This window comes from Panthera pardus, unplaced genomic scaffold (assembly GCF_024362965.1).
Source record: "Panthera pardus isolate Hobbes unplaced genomic scaffold, ASM2436296v1 HiC_scaffold_1, whole genome shotgun sequence".
Classification (NCBI taxonomy): domain Eukaryota; kingdom Metazoa; phylum Chordata; class Mammalia; order Carnivora; family Felidae; genus Panthera; species Panthera pardus.
The window spans coordinates 80,137,561-80,157,511 of NW_026526654.1; the positions used below are offsets into that span (position 1 = coordinate 80,137,561).

The window sequence follows — 19,951 nt, forward strand, 5'->3', positions numbered from 1 at the left end:
CCTACCCCCTCCCATCTCACCCTCCCATTATGGGGACTCACTTACAATTATCAACACAAAGAAAGGGCTCCAGGAACCAAAGGACTAGTATCACTGATGTTGAAAGCAAGATGCAGCACTCATGTAGATGAAATTGCCCCCCCCCCACTTTTTTTTTGACAATTCAGATGTTTCTGCACATTATCATCTCATTTGACTGAATACTCCATTTTCACATGGGCCTAAATTGTATACAAAATCAGAATTCAAAAGGATATAAAAGCCTGGATTTCAAAATGTATATTAGGTTAAGAGACATTTCTTCACTGATGTAGATAAACCCAAGGATTGTCCTGACCAACAACAAATCTAGGTCAGCAACATAAACCAGGCAGAAAATCCTTCATTGTCCAGTTTAGGCTAATATTGCAACTTTAATTAAAGAGTCATGATGTCAGTTTGGAAACACAATGGGGGAGCAGCTGTACTCCAGTGAAAACATCCCTACAATTTCCATCAACATAGATAAGCTCTTACACAATGCAAAGGAGACGTGTGCACAGCCACAAATTTAAAGAATTGTAAGCAGAAGGCAATCTCAGTTCTCACTGAAGAAACTACCCTTCTAATATTAGACGAACGTCCTGCGTATGTTTTCATTATTATTTCTTAACATGCCTGATCAAGATTCGAGGGAAAAGTCATTGGACTTCAAAGACATTGTAATCATCAATCGATCGACCACTTAGAGAGAAGTCATGAGGTTGACCACTGCAACAACTCATCCAATTTACTTAGCTGTAAGCCCTAACGCTTGTACCCTCCTGTACTCCTGACATTCACCATAAAGAGCAAGCCATGTCTTCAGTATGGAAGCAACTCAAGTGTCCATCGAGATGAATGGATACAGAAGATGTGATATGATACACACACACACACACACACACACACACACACACACACACACAAACATTATTCAGCCATAAAAAGGAATAAGATCTTGTCATCTGCTACCATGGATGGACCTAGAGGGCATTATGCTTAGTGAAATAAGTCAGGGAAAGACAAGTACCATGTGATATCACTTACATGTGAAATCCAAAAAACAAACAAAAAGCAGAAACAGACCCATAAATACAGAGAAGAAACTAATGGTTGCCAGAGGAGAGGGGAGCAGGAAGATGGGCAAAATGGGTGAAGGGGATCGGGAGGTACAGGCTTCCAGCTGGGGACTAAGTCACCGGAATGAAAGGTACAGCATAGAGAATATAATGTATTGTAATAGTGTTGCATTGTGACAGATAGTAGCTACACTTGTAGTAAGCACAGCATAATGTATAGACTTGTCCAATCACTATGCTGTACACCTAAGACTAATGTAACATTGTGTGTCAGCTATACTACAATAATTTCTTTTAAGGAATGTCTTGAGTCTCACCCGGCATCCATCCCACTCATCGCCACCCTCCATCAACATCCTGGAAGTACAGGTGCATGTTACACATCCTATGCCTACACCTGTCACCACACCAGGAGTATGTCTGATGCTATTTTGAGTAGCTCACATTTAGAAGTCTGCTCCTGAGCACAACATTTACAATACACAATTCACTTTGCAACTCCAGTTTTACTCAGAAGCAACCTTTCTACAGGTTGCCGGCAACCTTCATGTTTCCTGACTTTTATTGATATTCCAAATCCACAGTGATTAAGGAATTACCCCAAACATACAATTACCTTACAGATTTTAAGATCTTCGAGTTAAGGATGTATTTCCCTAAGAGCTCATTTATGTTTTTAACCACTTTCTTGCCTCCTCCTCATCCTGGGTGGCTCATTTTTCATCTGGGGACCCTCTGTGTAGCGTGCGTCCCCATTGTTTTCTTTTTCTCAAGATGAGCACTGCACACCTGACTGCAATATGCAGCAGAGGCGGACTGTGAGCATGGCTGGACCATCTGGCACCACAACTCAGATTTAATTAATGTTTGCTGGGTGAGTACCATGTGTCAGACCCTGAGCTGGGCATTTCTGCACATTTGGCTGAGTGCTCCACGTGTACACGGACCTAATTCATTACTGGACTATTTTTAAAATCCCCATTTATTAAGCATGTCTTTTCTTCTCCATATTCTGATGCTTTGGCATCTTTGGGCCTTGATGACCCTGCAGGGATTGTCCCTCCCAGAGTGAGCAATTCCTAGGGATAAGTAATTTGCCTTCCGATGTGCCTTTCATACGCAAACCAGCAGTCCAGAGCCCGTCCTTCTCACACTGAGCGTGGCTGTCCACCTGCCCTAATCACCCCAGGGCCAGGTACCGGATAACCAGGGAGAGCTTCTATGCCCCAAAGCTCTCTGAAATTATTCAGCCCTAAGTCCGCTTGCCCTGCTCCTCCTGTATCTTGTCTTGCCCACATTCATCGTCACTCCCTCCACCTCCACGTAGCCCTGCACGACACATGTGCTTACTGCTTTTAGGGACCTGTGAGCATAACAAACTCTTCCCTTCATGACAGTCATTTCCATGTCTGCATGTCTTACCACACCTTATTGAAACATCCCACACAATCATAGAACTGGCATCTAAGATTATTGTGTTTTTCTTTCATCCCACCCTGTGTGTTCAGGAAAAGCAAGTTTTAAGTTATTTTTGTCATTTGTCATTTATCTGGCTCATGTTAACAACGCTTAATAGACGTAATTATACAGAAGTTCCTTTAGTGGAAAGCCAAAAGGATTTAATTTAATTAATAATTATTTTCTAATAGGTGAAAGAGACAGCTCTGGCCTATCTGCCAAGTCCCTTCACGGCACACACCGCTTTGCCCGTACGTGGGGAGAAACACACGCCATTCATTCTCCCCCAAGCAAGCACACTAAATGTGTCTTAGAAACCTACAAGTGACCTTAGTTGGTTACATAGGGGTTTCGGAGGTCTCACATTTCACTGAACGAGAAATGGGATGTATCTTCACAGGACCGGCTGTTTCACTCATAGACCGTGGGGTTATTTGGGCAACGCTGTCAACTTTAGGTCCTCGGGATCGCTTTGGAGCTTGCTGCTAATCTAAGCTTCCCAGCCTTTCCTTCGTTGCATCCTCACATAGCTTCCTGTTTGGCCTAGAAGTACATTCTGCTCGCCTAGGGAGCAGTGAGGAGGCAGGAGCATGACAGACAGAGGTCTATATTCCTATCAAGGTTTCCTTTTTTCCTTTTTGTCTGTTTCTTTGTCAAAGTGTCAGGATGGCCTTTTTTTGGCGGGGGGTGGGGTGGGGTGGGGGGTGGTAATTAAAAAGTGGACTGCAAGGAAAGGCCTTGAAAGTGTGTGTGTGTATACAAACACAAATATAAATAAATTTAAATAATTTTTTGTCTCAGAGATGCACATCCAGACAAGGTCACCAGCACCGGATTTCTGTCTCAGAGGAGCTTACTGAAGGAAAAGCATGTACCTATTAATTCTAGTTTCTGTCCAATGTCCAAGAGGACAAATGCATGACATTGCACCAAGCATAAAATTCAAGCAACTTATGATTTGGGATCGTGCGAGAGAATCAAGGTGTTACGACGTCATACATTCTTTCATTGGTCAAAGATGAATGAAGCCACAGTGGAATTTCTATCCTGGGGTCGTTTTTGTAATGGCATGAAGTGCTTTGTACAGGGGTCTGTAAACAAAATTGAGGACTTAATTCTGGCCTGTACCCTTTTCCTATGTCTAGCATTTCTGTCAATGTCATAATTTTAAGACTATGTCTTCCAACCAGCAGGAGAGTAGTGAGCCGGCTGATGTGTCTCCATGCCTTCCACGGGAGGATAGCCACTCACTTATTCCACGGACATTTACTGAGCACATCAACTCTGTGCCACGGACTCTCCTACATGTCTGGCACATAGAGTTGAGAATAAGACAGAAAAAGTCCTTGCCCTCCTGGAGCTTGGTCTCACAAAACGAGGGACCATGTGAATGAACGAATCAACAGGGTTCATGAAATACGCACAGATTAGTATAGTTCATTGATAAGGTTCATTTTTTTTTTTTTTCACATTTTAACATCTCCAAAATTGGGATGTGTCTCAATATTGACGGTGACAACTTGGCAGTAGTTGTCACAACGCTGTCACTGCTCTGCACATGCATAAACATGGTCACAGCTATTCATTTTGGTAGCACTTCTCCTAAATTATGGGCATTGTTGGCACTGCAGGTGTTCTGTTTAATTGCCATTTAAACGGTTTTTCTGAAAAGATCCCACTATGATTTGGCACCGAAAAAAGATGTTACTATGTATGCACTACGGCACCGAAACAGAGCAGTGGGGCTTAAATGTTATATCACTCAGGGAAACATTTGTCTTTGTTTGACATTTCCGTACTACCTTGCAAAGCAAGATCCAAATGCTTCACCAGATTGAAAAAAAGAAAGACACAGAAGAGGAGTCTGTTACGGTCTGTTACTGAGATATATGCAAACCCACTGTCTATCACACATTGCTTAGGGAAGCAGTGCTAATTAATGACGGTATGAGCAGAAAAATGTGCCAAAACCCTTGATAGAAATGGAGACTCGAAAGCAGTAAGAGGGTGGTGTAACCAATCCACACGATGTCATGGAAGACGGCTATTAAGATGGCCTGCATGTTATAATATAATCGGCAGTATTTTCTTTTTCTTCTCGTACAACATAAAAATGATGCTATATAACTGCTGACAGATTTGATGAAATATGGAAATAAAAATGGATGGCCAGCGAATGAGAAGTTTTATACACATGATAGAATGCAGAGTAGAAGTTTGTTGATACTGGACGGTCTTAACCTAATGAGGTATTTGCACGAACCCAACTTTAGGCAAACTGCGCGATGTCAGATAGTTTTGCAGATCACTGGTCATGTTAAAGAAGTCTACGTCACTCCGTATGCCCAACAAAGTTTTTGGTATATTTCCCATTCTGGTGCAAAAGCGTGACAATGAGCAAACCTCATGTTCTAGTTTCCCAACTTTAATTAGTGCTGCACCAGTTTTTGGCAGTTTAGAGAATTTAGAGGGGAGGTGCTGGGGCTGTGTTCTAAACTCAAACCTTCCAACTGCTTCAGGGGATGGAGTGAAATAATTAGACAGGAGAGTCCATTTGAAATCCCAAAGCATGCATTCGGGACTTTGAGGTTCTTAGCACTAGAGTAACATGAGTAAAATGCCAACTACAGGGACATGTTTCCAGGCAGCATATGGCCTCAGCTCAAAAATGCATCTATTTCTCTTTAGGCTTGGAACTTCAAATCATTTTGGAATCAGAGAGAAGAGAATTGAAAACTATACCACGGGAGAGAACACACACACACACACACACACACACACATTCACCTAGGGAGGAGAAATAAAATGATAAAAGAATGTCGATTATCATAACAGACACAAGTTTTAAGCACAGCTTCAAAACTCTGTCACACCTGCGACATCAGTGTTTGCTACCATTCAGCCAAGTGACAACTGTGTTAGTACAGCGAGAAACTGAAACAGAAATAGGTGTGTAGCTGCACCCATCACCATGATAACAGGTAAACGAGTTTCTATATGGTGAACAGGTATCTTCAGTAGTGTTGACAATGGGCTATACCATATACTCAGCATTTCACACTACGGGGAAGGCCTGCTTCCTGCCCCTGAGGCCCTATGTTAATTTCCTTTCTGGTAAGCCTCAGAGAATTCAGGGATTCCCTAGACTAACACCACCATCCCCAACGGCTCTGTTTCAGTTTCTCCTTTTAAGTAGCCTGGCCTGTGTCAGGAATTCTCTGACAGTTGGTACAGGAAGATGAGTGTGCCAGTGTGAACACTGCAGGGGATGTATTCCTGCCAACTGGTGGTGTGTACTTATATGTGCAGAGCTAAACCAGACTTGGATGACTGAGAGAGTAGAGATTGCTCCTTAAGTGGCAGTGAGAGAAACACTTGATTACCTGTCTTCCAGAGCCAACTTCTCTGAAGGGACAAGGGGTTTAGATGTCTGGAGATTTCCATCTGATTTACATGCTGGGGACTGGTGCTTAGAGGGTGTCCGGGGAGTTCCTGATGTTGCCCTTTGGTGAAAGGAATACTTGTTGGGTGCAGTGTTGGGTTCCCAGAGGGACAAAACAATCTATGAAGGGGTTTGATCCAGGAAGCCAGTGGAGATAGCATTTGCCATATTTTGATTTCCTAGTATATTATAAAATGGCAATTCTCTTTCAAGGGGGCTGGGAGATAGCATAGGGTAGTGGTAAAGAGCACGGGTAAGGAATCAAAGAGATCCTCTATCACTTACTTCCCACATAATCTTGGGCAACTTTACATAATCTCCTTAGTCTCTGAAACAGGGTAATAATATCTCATCAGGGTGCCTGTAAGATTTAAAGTAACTGTATAGGTAAAAACACTTAGTATGTGTGCTCAGTATTTATTTGGATACTATTGTGTCACCACTAAGGGAGTTTCCTTCTCTTTATGATGTAAATGTACTTAGAGAAGTTATGTTACCTGTGTAGGGGATAAATCATATGAACCGGAAGAGGATGTCCATATCCTTAGCTAAGGGTGTCTTTAGGGCACAAAATGGTATTATGAAGTTGTCTTTTGGTGTGAATATGTCTTGGTGAGAAATGAATAAAGTAAACCTGGTAATCCACCAATATGATCAGAAAGGTTAATCAGAATTAAACAGAATCTACATATATTTGCTGAGATCTGCTAATTTCAAGTCAACGTGGTATCGGCCTGATTACCCCCTCTATCGACTCTGAGCCACTTGATGATAGGCCTGTTGCCACAATCTTGTGTAAAACTCAGTCCTAACTCTAATCGTTTCTCTGCATGAGAGGAAGTTTTGTAAAGCAAATAATCCCCACCTAACCCACTTTATTTTGAAGGTTGAAACTTTCTCCTATCTTCAAGTGGGTACACGTGTTCGGTATTCTTTGCTGCCACCTCCCACCCTAACAGCCGGGCTGTAACTTCTCCTCCCTTTCCTGTGCTCCACAGCACCCGCCCAGCTCTCAGGGAAAGCTGATTGGAAGCATATGGCAATAAGAAACTATTGTCAAGATTTGACAGAGGTAATCATTGGCACCTTGGACACATGGGTGTTTAGGGGTCTTTAATTCGAGGTCCGACTTCAATTTTGGATGCTCTTACAGCATAGATGCTGGTGGCGCCCGTTCTAGGGGAGAGAACGTTCTAGGGGAGCGAGTACTGTTTTCAAGCGATAATAATGTGTGAGTTGTGGATGCTCTGTGCCCGAAAGCCCCTCCCCACGGGGGATTCCCACAGAGGAATTTCCTCAAGCAAGGGCCTGCGTCAGGAATGCTGCTAGGGTCCGAAAGGGGCATGGGTTCCTGCACGGCCCTGTTCAGAACCCAGACCTTCCCAACAGGGTGCTCCCACGCTCTTTAAGGGTGCGGGCCTCAGGGGCCGCAGAGTCTGGCTCCTCAAGTCTCAGCGTCCAACTTTCTCCCGGCACAAAACCTCTTCCGAAGCGCATGGAGACGGGAGGAGGATGGACGATGGGGATGCAGCCAGCTGCTGCCGGGAGACAGCCCTCCTCCCCACCCCACCCCACCCCACCCCACCCGCCAACCCCGCTTCCCTCTGCCCCCACCCTCTTCCTCACGGGGAAAGCGGCCCGGACCGCGCAGCCCCGCCCTGCCCCACCCACCCCGCTCCCAGCCCACCCCTCGGTCCGGGGAGCTTCGAGCTTCACAAAGCCACTTGCCGGGCGCTGCGGTGCCCTGGGCGAGGGGGCGAGCGGGGCGGGGTACCTTTAGGAAGAGGCCAGGACACCGGCGCCCGGAGAGACCAGCAGCATCGCCCGCACGCCGCCGCCGCCGCTGCGGAGGGCTACTTCGCGGCGCCCACAGCCGGATCCGGCGGGGACCGGCCACCGCCGTCACCGCCGCCCGAGCCGCTCGCGCTCCCCGCGCTGCGCTCCGCGCGCAGCTCCCGACTCCGCTGCCCGGCGACCGCCACTGTCAAGCGGAGCCCCGCCCCCTGCGCGCTCGGCGAGCCGCGGACCCCCGGGACGCGCCGCCGCCGGGATTGGCTGAGCAAGTCGGTGGCTCCGCCCCCGCGCGCCGCGCCCCTCCCGCGCTGGTGGCGCGCGCGGCGGCCGGCTCCCTCCAGGGGCGCCGCGGGAGGGTGGGGTCCCGGGCTGGGCGAGGCTTCCTGCGGGCACGGCGCGCGCGGAGCCTCGGCTCCGGGGCTCCGGACTCTGCAGTTTCTCGGTCCTCGCCCAGCCCGGAAAAAAACTGGACGGCCAGGAAGGAAAAGAGGAAACGTCTTCTGTAGGGCCCTTCGCACTGCTGCAGCGGGTCTGGTGGGAAATCTTAATGATGGAAAGACGTTGGTGAAGGAAGCCCAGGAAAGGCTACCTAGGGTAGCGTACTGGATTATAGTCAGAGGGCTCATTTGTTTTTTGGTTTTGCTGGTTTCCTGTTTAACCTGAGGGTGCTCTCTCACACCGTCTAAACTTCATCGGACGAGGAAACGAGATCCAGTTCGACAACTTGTCCAAGGTCACGGAGCAAGGAGATTGATTCTATACCTGTATACTAAATCAAAGCTGCTCTGGGTTTTCTTCCTTTTCAGTCATGTGAAGCGATGCGTCCTAATATTTGATGCTATGGATATTGTGTCACAAGAAATTAGTGAAAAATCCGTGGAGACAGAAAATAGACTGGTGGTTGCTAGGAGGTGGGGGGGGGGATGGGATGGGGAGTGACTGTTAGTGGGTAGGATCGTCTTTAGTGTAGGGAAAATGTTCTGCAGTTTGATAGTGATGACACAAACTCTGAGTACACTAAAATACCACTGACTTGTACCATTTGACCAAGTCAACTTTGTGATACGTGTGTGAATTGTGTGTGGATAAGGCTGTTACAAAATATGTCAAGAGTAAGAGTGCTGTGGGTTAACCCACACAAACACATGGTTGGGGTATGTCACAATTCTGTTCTTAGTGGGCAAAAACTGTGGTTTATATGCATTCATTCATTCATTCATTCATCCGATAATCCATGCCCATCTTTACCAGGTACTCTGACAGGGGTACAAAGATTAAAAATGCATGATTTCTGCCTTCAAGGAGTTCCCAGTCTACTGAGGGGGCGGTCATTATAGTACAATATGGTAAATGTTATTCCAGGGAGGTAATCAAAGTGCCAGATTTAGGGTACTTAAAACCAAGGGAGGGACCTTTGCACCATCATGGAGGCGCTGGAGTACATGACAGAGTTTGCCAATGGCTGATGTGCTGGGTGTGAGAGGTGTGGCAGAAAATGCAGCCAGACTGTTACAGGACAAAGTCTCACCGTGTATTAGAGCTCAGTTCAAGACGGACACCCTAATGAAAAAGTGAAAACTGAATTCCTCTTTGTCTTTCCTATTCCTGCCACAGTGTGTGATTTTGGTGAATGGTCTTGATATAAACCCAGTTTGGTTACCTCATAGAGAGCAACAGTTGCATCAACTGACCTTTGTTTCTACATTTATAGTAGATTACTATAGTACCTTTCTTTCCTCTGAAGCTGGAGAAGTTGAGGGGATGCACTCAAGGCTTTACGGCTTCTATTCTAAGTGATGGATCTAGGATGACTCCATTTCCAGGCTGAGTCCCACATTCTTGACATTGTCAGCCTTGCGAGTTGTGAAGCTTCCTTAGAAGCGCAAAGAACTCTTGAGCTAAAAAAGCTGTTTGAGCAGCAGCAAATGAAACCTGTGTTTACACTTGGAGTTGATCTACTTTTGGATTGGGAAGTAGGGATATTATAGGCCCTAAGGGGAGAAAACAAACAAACCACATAGCCAGCTGATCCCCTTAGCTCCTCAGGAAAATCCCGGATTCTGGATTTGTAAGAGTGGCCTTGCAGTTGGAAAACCGGAGGCTACCTATCTGTATTGTCAGCATACGATTGTCAGCGTCAACAGCACTTTCCTTTCTCCACCTTTCCTTCTATCCCTCCAGGGTTTGTGAATACCTTTTGAAAGCAGAGACTGGGCTTTGTTAATTTCCTTACTTCCCCTCCCCACGCTTACAACCTCCTCCCTCTTAACCCTCCCCTCTTCCCCGCCCTCCCAGCCTCAGAGCCTGGGACCCAGTAGCCCCTCAATGAATGTTTGCTCAATATTCAATGTTGTTTTACTGGCAAAAAGGGAATCGTTTTTCCCCACACTAATTGTTTATAGTGCTGATATACATTATGGATTTGGGGTATTAATTGGCCTATATAGCATGTACATTCTACAGCTTTGGGACACGGTTGCAAGAACATGAGAGAATTCATACATTCCACATTTTAACAAGCTGTGAATTGAACTCTAAATCTGAAGCCTGAAATTTAAGTTAGTTTCAATCTAATAGAACACAATATTAATATTTTAACAGTAAATAAGCTAAGTACTTGAGAGCAGAATAATTTTAATATTTATTATAGAATTTTTTTTATCGCTGAGGAGATAATTTGCTAGTAGTTTCAAAGGCCCTCAAAATCTTTTCTAAATCTTCCTTTTTTTTCTTTTCCTTTTTCAATTTCTCCTTTTAGTCTCATTTTAATCTTTCACAGTATTCTGTTATCTAATTAACACCTCAGCATTACAATACTATTTTCCATAAATTTCTGTGTTAAAAATCTAGGGAATCCTAAAAAATGGGGTCAGGGGGAGAATGGGTGCTGATCTCTCTGGAGTCTAAGGCCTGGAGAAAACCAAGAAGCCTGTAACTATTCCTTTTGCAGGAACAGATGTTGTCCCTCCCGGAGGAGTTATTATGGGTTGGAAGAAATGAGATAATAAAAATAAACAAGCAATATTGTGAATGTTATCAAACATCATCAGCACCAGCCAGATAGATCCCTAAATAAGTATTCTTTACCAATAAAAGCAAAAGCAGATGAACATGACAGTTTTCTAAATATATTCAGAAAAAGAAACAATTTGAGCAAAATAGCCAACCTAACTGGGCTACACATGAGCCACTCCTTGGGAAGGTGGAAACTGTTGTTGGTTCAGCCTCCCTGGCCATCGCAGTCAACCCTGCCCTAGAGCCTTTGCTGCCTTCTTAAACAGCCTTCTTCCTTTCCAGGTCACATGGCAATCTACTGCCCCTTAGGATATTTATGGGATCTGTTTTATGGGTGAAAAGCCAACCAAAGATAGGACAAGGGGAAGAGCCAGAATCCTTCCCTCTTAGCTGTCTGCCAGATCCTGGGGTTTCCAATCAGTTAGCCCTGGGCCTCCTTGCCGTTCTAGGAAAATCAATCTGTGGCAAAATTTGAGGAAAGGAAGGATACCAGCAGATAATGATTACAAAGGTATTTAACCTGATGAAAAAGAACAATTTTGTAGGTAGTGTAAATGTGAAAATTAGGAACTTTTTTTTTAAGTCAAACATAATGCTACAATTGCATCCTCTAAACAATTAATGGTGGGAAACTATTGCCTAGCTCTGTCTGATTAGGGAAAGCTTATGACGAAGGTGGATTTTGAGTTGACAATGAAGGATGTGCGAGGACCACTAGTCAGAATGAGGGGGGTTTGGAGTGAGCAGCACCTGGAAAGTCCCAGTGTGTGCATAGGTATGTGGCTTCAGAAAAGTCACCGAAAGGTGACCTGTGGATGAAGCGTGGAAGGTGACCTGTGGATGAAGTGTGCAAATTTCTGTTTATCCAAACTGCTCACAGCTTCTCTGCCTTTGTGTATTTGCGGATTCTCTACTTCCACCTCCAGGAAAATAGATACATATTTAAGAGAAAAAGACACTGGCTTGAAGTAACTTAGCTGTTACCATAGAGAACAAGAAAATAAAAAATTTCACATTATGTGAAAGGAAAGTCAAGCGTGATAATTATTCAGAATAAACCACTCAAAAGGCTCTTCAGTAGAATAAAGAAGAATCGTTGTCCCAAAGGAAGCTACTGTTTTGACATTTAACTGGGAAGAGATCCAAAAATTGAGACTAGGAGTATAGCCCTTGCTTTTCTTTTGGAAGACTTCATGTGATAATTCAGAGAAGCTGATGTTTGTAATTCTAGTTACCTTCAAATGATAATAAAATCAAACAAATCAAACAAAACCAGTGGATGCGTGTATATAGGAGACTGACACTGAAATAATTTCTATCTTTTTAATAAATGACTTGATACATTTTCTTTTTATTAAATGCTTATTTATTTTTGAGAGAGAGGGAGAGAGGCAGAGGGAGGGGCAGAGAGGGAGAGGAGACAGAGGATCTGAAGCGGGCTCTGTGCTGACGACAGAGAGCTCATGCAGGGCTCCAACTTAGGCAAGATCATGACCTGAGCCAAAGTCAGCCGCTTAACCAAAATGAGCCACCCGGGTGCCCTGATACATTTTCTTAATGTAGCTCAACTTCCTTTAGAAATGAATTTTTAGAATCCCTTTTTATTTCTTACCTATTTTTGCCTAGTTACTAGACTAGTTGAAATGGTTCCATTTCTTTCCTGTATTATTGTTTTTCCGTCTTTGGCTTTTAGAATCATAGTTCATGACAGTGGGAATGACTTAGAAGAAAATTACCAAGATGTTAATCTTTGAAGAATCCCAAGGAGTGAAAGTGTGGCAGGAAGATGGGAAAAGATCAAATTTAAATTTAATTTTCCTCAATAGAAGGAGGTATGTAGTTTCTGCAAAGTAAGACTGATTAGCTTGATTAGGATTCTAGTGAGGGTCTAGATCACGTTATTAAAAGTCTAGATATAAGCACCTAATGGAAAGTAAGGACCACCAGAATCCAGCAGAGATTATTGAAGAACAAATCATGTCAGATTAACCCTCTGGATTTCCCCAGGTTACCCTGATAGGTCAGAAATGTATTAGACTAATGGCAGTTGTCCCTTAATATCTATTTCCCCTCATCTTATTTTCATTAGAAGTACCCTCTGAGTTACAGATGGAAGCATGGCAACTTAGGACTCCACTGTGGCTGGACATGGCCAGGTGACTAGCTTTTTTCTGGTCAGTGGGATGTGAGGAGGACTGATGTGTCCCACGTCCCAGTGGCTTCCTTCACTTCCTCCTTCCCTTTCCTGCAAACAAGCAGTGGTGAGAAAATTTCACCCAGGTAGCAAGAACAACACTCGGGGAATGGGGCAACAACAATATGGAGGGTCTCTGAGTCCCTCAATGACTTCATAAAGAAAAGCCACCTATCCTTCTGCATATTATAGATTAGAAATAAATTCATTTTGTTTCAGCCATTGAAGTTTGGAGTCTCCATGTTACAGCAGCTTAGGTTGTAGCCTAAGTAAAAAATATGTGAGCTTCAATAAGACATTTGCTTAGTCTCTTACGATGTACTTCTATACAAAGAGAGGAAATGTGTATAAGACAAATACTTGAATTTGTAGCTGGAAGAATAATCTGACTCAGATTGAACTCACTGTGTTATACCCACAGTTACGGGATATTACTGTGAAAAGATCCAGATCAAAATCAGCTAAGGGAGAATGCAGATGAGTCAGAGTTCAGAAGAGTTCCATGAATAGATCTGCTGTATGTCCTGTCTCATTAGAGTCCTGGACAGCACTAACTTCTCCCAACAAGTCAGTATGTGATAACATGCATTGAGCATGACTCCACAGAGCTTTGGTGTCTCTGGATTTATTCCTGGGGCTTGTTCACATAGACCTGCAAAGCTGACCTTAGCATCCAGACCCTCCGGAAGTAGACCTGATACTACATGACCCAAAGCCCCCAGCCATAAATCACATTATTAGACTCTCGCCCCCAGCCATAAATCACATTATTAGACTCTCTTGTGTGGCTCAAGGCATCTAGATAAATAAAGACACATTTATCAGGCAAGGCATTTCAAGAGAATTATACATCACCTTCAAGGAGCTGAGAACAAAGACCAGATCTCTTTTTGGGTAAGGTTAATCTTTTTATTACACAATAGATTTCAATCCATTGCAAGTTTTGTTATTTTTTTTTTAATTTTTTTTTAACGTTTATTTTTGAGACAGAGAGAGACAGAGCATGAACGGGGGAGGTCAGAGAGAGAGGGAGACACAGAATCTGAAACAGGCTCCAGGCTCTGAGCTGTCAGCACAGAGCCGACGCGGGGCTCGAACTCACAGACTGCAAGATCATGACCTGAGCCGAAGTCGGACGCCCAACCGACTGAGCCACCCAGGCGCCCCAGCAAGTTTTGTTATTTAAGCCTGAACTGTGTCATCTTTGACCAAAGTGAGCTTCTTAAGTTGCTTCCTGGGTCCTTATGAGAAGATTTATTGATCTTGAATAGGTTCCTTGATTTTTAAATTATTTTAAATTATTTTTTTTTTAACGTTTTATTTATTTTTGAGACAGAGAGAGACAGAGCATGAATGGGGGAGGGGCAGAGAGAGACGGAGACACAGAATCGGAAGCAGGCTCCAGGCTCCGAGCCATCAGCCCAGAGCCCGACGCGGGGCTCGAACTCACGGACCGCGAGATCGTGACCTGAGCGGAAGTCCGCCGCTTAACCGACTGAGCCACCCAGGCGCCCCTTAAATTATTTTTTTATCACAACGTGCTCCAGGCACATCTAGTTTCTTTGGGAACAAATATTTGAAGACCATAGTCTGTATGCTAGGTATTTTCACTGTTACTGAGTTAGTTATTGTTTCTAGGGATTTTTAGTGGACAGAGTTAGGATGATGTGTATTCTCTCTCTATGTATATGAAATAATATACGCAAAATGAAGATCAATTTCTTATGAGTATCACACTGAACTTTACAATTGAAAAAAAAGTACTACACGACTTTTACTCAAGTTCTTCCACATTAAAAATATATCTTTCTTACACACCGAGAATTCTGGTTCTCAAGGATCAACAGAGAGGATAATTATTCATTTGTTTTATTTATAAACTACTGATACTAGGAATAGTACTACCAGTAGAATTACCCCAGGATGAAAGCAGTTAGAATGTGTTTCCATATGCTTTTCCCAGTGTTCCCCCATATTGTTTACAGGTACTCCTATATATACATTGTTTTAGAGATGAAACGTATGTGGGAGTGGGGAAGAGGGGCAGAGAGAAAGAGAGAAAGAATCTTAAGCAGGCTCCACACTCAGCATGGAGTCTGATGTGGACTCCATCCCACGACCCTGGGATTATGACCTGAGCCGAAATCAAGAATTGAATGCTCAACCAACTGAACCACCCATGTGCTCATTTAGTCTTAGTTCTATAAGAAACTATACATTTAACTTTCACAATCAATCATATGACAATATCTCTCTAGTCATTTTGGTTATCTTAACCTCATTCTTTCTCAGATTCTTTAGGAAGAGCTCACAGAACAATGTTCTCTGCTCTCTTACATGTTGGTAACATTTTTTTCTATGTTGTTTCCACCTGAAAATCAGTTTTGCTGGATATAAAATTCTTGGCTACATCTTTTTCCTTGAGTATTTTAAATACATTGCTCCATTTTTTTTCTGGCGTAAAACAGAGCGGTGGAGAAATTTAATGGCAATCTAATTTTTATTCTCTTATAAGTCATCTGTTCTTTTTTGTCTAGATGCCCAAAGACATTTTTTTTCTGTCTCTTTTCAGTCTAGTAATTTCACTAGAAGACTCTTAGTGTTGGCCATTCTTGGTCTATACTTTCAGGTACCAAGTGTGCTCTTTCAATATATAGTTTCAAATGTTTTTAAAAATTAATTTCTGGAAAGTTTGCATGAATTATAGTCTTTAGAGTTTGTTCTGTTCGCTTGTCCTCGTCACTATACTTCCTCCCATCCTATCTATGCCCAGAGACTCCTATTATCTATGTTGTGTCTTCTTTGCCTATCTTCAAAGTTTGTCATGATCTCTCAACTTTCCTTTATATCTCTTTCATTTTGTTCTGGAGTTCAAGTTACTTTAAACTTTATTTTATTATTATTGTTTTTAATGTTTCTGTTAGAGAGAGAGAGAGAAAGCAAGCAAGTGGAGTAGGGGCAGAGAAAGAGGGGAACAGGGGATCTGAAGCGGGCTCTGCGCTGACAGCAGTGAGCCCCATGCAAGGCTCAGGACCCACAAACCATGAGATCATGACCCGAGCTGAAGTCAGATGCTCATCTGACTGAGCCATCCTGGTGACCCTCAAGTTACTTAAATTTTAGACATTACCTTTTATGTTTATTTGTTCTTGAGTTTCTTTTAGTTTAGTTTTTATTTCTGAAATTGCCTTTTTAAAATTTCTAATTCCTTCTTCAGTTCTGTCATTCTATTTCTGAATTTTTATAATTTTTATTTTTATTGTTCTTGCATTATTATCCTACTATTTTAGCTTGTCTTGAAATATTAGGTTACAATTTGGGTTTGTTCTGGAGGCATGTCTTTCTGGCATGCTTTCATTGTCTGTACAGATATTATTTGCTTCTTATTCTTTTTTGTTTGTTTTCTTACAACAACCTTGCATTGAACTTGACCCCCATACTTCTGTGATGCTCATTTTTATGTGAAATTAGTTTTCTAGAATTGTTAGAAGGAAATAGAGTTCAGAAAGCCTTTCTAACTTTATAAAATTCTCTCTTTCGTTCTTTCCTTGAAGTGTCATAAATTAACAACTTTATTTATAATATTTTCTGGCACTGTTTCTCTCTCCCACTTCTCTGGACTGACTCTCTTTTTATATCTATTGTCGCTCTGCTTATCTGATTCTCCTCTCAGCTGTGTCTCCTCGGGAGCTCTGGCCTGTCAGTGGTCAGTTTTGAGCCTGTTCAGTCCCTTTACTCTTCTTTACCATATACCCCTTACACTTACTAGCTGTTGGAGTGGGCAGAACCCCTCCCGGTTTCAGTGTATCGTCTCAGATTGGTCCGCCACACTTTCTGATGAGTACAATACTGGGATTTTCTTTTCTTGATTCTGTCAGATATCCCATTACTCCCTTCTGCCTCTTGCTGCACAGATGTTTTGTAATAAATATTATCCATGGGTTTTCCGTTTTGCTAACCATTTACTCCGTCTGTTTTCATAAGAAATTTCAGCAAGTTTCAAAATATAGGATGATGATGCGACCATCATCTACCTATAATCTTAAGGTTCTTCTGTGGTTGAATCTATAGCATTGATAAGGAAAAGCAATAACCTAGTGGATATCCTTAACCTGGGCTAGATCAGCTTACTCGGGCTTCCATAACAAAATGCAATACATTGTGTGGCTTGAACTACAGAAACTTATTGCTCACAGTTTTGGAGGTTGGGGAGTCCAAGGTCAAGGTGCTGGCCAATTTGGTGCCTGGTAAGGGCTCTCTTCCTAGCTCGCCAATAACAACCTTCTTGCTCTGTCCTCATATAGTCTTTCTACATGTGTGCATGTGGAGGGTGGAGGGGGAAAGAGAGAGTGTTCTTCTTTTTCGTATAAAGCCACTAAATCCCATTATGAGGGCCCCACCCTCATGATCTAATGTAACTCTATTACTTCCCAAACTCCTCATCTCCAAATGCCCTCACTTTGGGAGGTAAAGATGGAATATATGAATCTGGGGACGAGGGAAACAAACACTCACCCCATCACATGTGTTCTATAGAGGGGTTATAGGTGGTGGTCAACATCATAAAAATTTATATTCAAAATTTTATATAGATGTGTTCATGTTTCTAGGAAGTCGGGTTCTCATTGAAGTCTAAAGGGATCACTGACCCCATTCTTTAGAACCATTTTCATAAATTATGAGATCTTTGAAAAGAGCACATCGTATTCCTTCTTTCAGTAAGTGAATATATGAATGAATAAATGTTTCTTCTTTTTATAAGATACATGGACAAGAAGGGTGATTTGAAACACATAAACTTGGCCTCCTTTCTCTATTACTGATTTGTTTTATTTTTATGGGAATCTAAGTTTACGGAACAACTATGAGTGTATTTGCTTGCAAATACAGGGTCAGCCACAGAGAATATGGGAACTGATGGGGATGAGGGACTAGAAAATCTTGTAGGCAAGCTAAAGACTATAATCCCTGACTATTTTTGCCTTTAAAGAACTACTGTTGCCAGGTTATCTTGGACACTTAATATGATAACAATTTTTTTTTTTTTTAATTTCAAAAGATGCCATTTCTAGTGATAAAATAAAACCAGAGGAACGCCAGCATTACTGGTAAATGCAATAAATGCCGTGTTGTCCCAGGACAGGTTTGGAGTCAGGGTGAGGCATTTTCTGGCAGATTGTAATCGTCTTCACTAGTTTTACAGATTCAGTTCTCATTTCCAGCTAACACTGTTCTGCTTTTATCAGGTTAAAAGACATCTGACTGCTGGAAGAACCATGCAGATGCTATACTGTAAAAAAGCAATTGCAGTGTTTTCAGCTGTAGGTAGGCTCCTGAGGCCTTGTGCTCTGCACCCACAGCCCTCAGCATGATTCAGAACTAGGACTCGCTGAATTACAAGAGCTGACAGAAATTAATCCTCAGGAATGTTAAAAATAGGTAGACCCAGCCCTGGAGCTCTGCTGATAAAATAAGATATATACTTGTTGACTGGGCAGCCTAGGGCACTCATGTGAGATTGACCAACCAGCAAGGGCCTGGAGAGGGGAAAATCAGGGCAGTGTCGTCTCTATATGTGTACATAGTGTGGAAAATCTAACAGCAGCATGCTTTTCCCTTCACTATCCATTGAAGTGAATCAGGTTAAACTCAACGCAACAGACACCTTAAAGACAGATGGGTAAAGTGCAGCTTGACGGATGTGAATGAACAAGGGGAGGGAGAGTTCCCATGTGGGTTGGGATTTAGGTGCTGAAAGTCTATAGGTATGTGAGTCCAGGGTTGTTTTTAGCACCATCTGGTAGCATTGTTCCCAGCTTCCTTCTTGCACACAAAAGATAGGAAACTCTATGCATTTCTTGTGAGATGTGTATGTGGTGTGTGTGTGTGTGTGTGTGTGTGTGTGTGTGTGTGTGTTTCATTAACTATTTTCTCTAGACTATGTATTTCTAGAAGGTGTATATCTGTAATTGTCATTTTAAAGCAATACCTACCAAGTTCTGTAGTAAGAAGGGTCTGACTATTTCATAGTTAAAGTTTCCAATTTGAGGTTGCGGTTAAATACTCACTAAAATTACTAACGTGTAATTTTTAGGCATGTGTTGTGAATACACACAAATTATAGATTTTGAAGTGCCGAAGAATATAGCTTTCATGAATTTGGACATGTTAACTAATTAGTTATTATAAATGAAAATGAAATCCTCAATACCTCTTTGCTCAGGAAAAAAAAAAATTCAAATTTTACTAAAAATGAACTTGTAATGAATGTAATGAATGAGCCTGATTTATATGAACTAGATTAATGTATTAATTGTTTTATTATAATATACTAATGTATCAGAGCATGAATTTTTAAATCTTGGAGTAATGTATAATTATAGAGCACCCCCCACCCCAAAAGGCCTTAATTTCCCTAAAAACAGGCATGGAAAGCAAAATTGCAAACCTCACTAAGGCAAAACATATTTATATCTGTTTGCTCTTTCAATATCTGAAAATTCCTAAAACCTTTAAAACAAACAAAAAATCACATTTGTTATACATTTTGTTGCTTTATTATTTAGTGATGATTTTTCATTGATTTAATCATCCAAGATTGTTCATCTTGTTTCTCCAAATAAACCTTAGGAAAATGAACTAAGTGTTATATAATTAGGGAATAAAAATATTGAACTCATGAATCATATAACAATTTTTCTATTTTTTTAAGAAATATTAAAAGAAGCTTACCATGGATTTTTACTTTATTCATCTCTTTGTTAGTCAATATTTCTGGTAGTTACATGTTACTAAGACAGAGGTGTAAATGTAGAAAATCTGTGACTAAACTACTCGCGGTCAATATTCTTTCAGCATTTCGTTAATCCTCTAAATCGACTAAATCTAAGTATTATTCCTGCACAATCCAATCATACAGACAGAATTGAAAATATAGTTTTTATTCTG

General features: G+C 42.2%; 1 protein-coding gene across 1 annotated transcript in view; it reads right to left on the reverse strand.

The window, feature by feature from the left end:
* FRY (FRY microtubule binding protein) overlaps positions 1–7,889 on the reverse strand; it is a 441,494-nt gene extending 433,605 nt beyond the window's left edge. Inside the window, exon 1 of the mRNA XM_053900511.1 lies at positions 7,775–7,889. The gene's annotated coding sequence lies outside the window, so the exon portion shown is untranslated. The remainder of the gene's footprint in view (positions 1–7,774) is intronic.
* Between the last annotated feature and the right edge of the window lie 12,062 nt (positions 7,890–19,951).